We start from the raw sequence: 396 nt of genomic DNA, 5'->3' as shown, positions 1-396 counted from the left end.
TCCAGTGCACGTCGCGGCATCGAGATTCGCTAACTATGAATAATACAACCAATACGCTCTCGCTTGTGCGCGATTCGCTAACAATAATACGGTTTCGCGCCCTTAACTCGCGATCCGTCACGCGGTACTATACTACGCGTGTCGACATACAATTGCGCGTACTTATCTATACTGAGTCGCGACTTCGATATACCCTATTTACATATATATAGTTTCGCTCGCCCACACAACCCCCAAAATTTAACAAATACTGAGTGGCGATGCTCCCCGTCGTCGGCCGGAGTCCTCACGGTCGGCGGTCATCTTCCTCACTCAGTCGGCGAGTTACTTCTTCGTCTACCTCCATCTGTTGTCGGCGAAGGCGGTGCAATGCGCGGCGCACATGCTCCTGTCCCC

Source organism: Priapulus caudatus, unplaced genomic scaffold (assembly GCF_000485595.1).
Source record: "Priapulus caudatus unplaced genomic scaffold, Priapulus_caudatus-5.0.1 Scaffold2696, whole genome shotgun sequence".
Lineage (NCBI taxonomy): Eukaryota > Metazoa > Priapulida > Priapulimorpha > Priapulimorphida > Priapulidae > Priapulus > Priapulus caudatus.
This window is presented reverse-complemented; position numbering follows the sequence as displayed.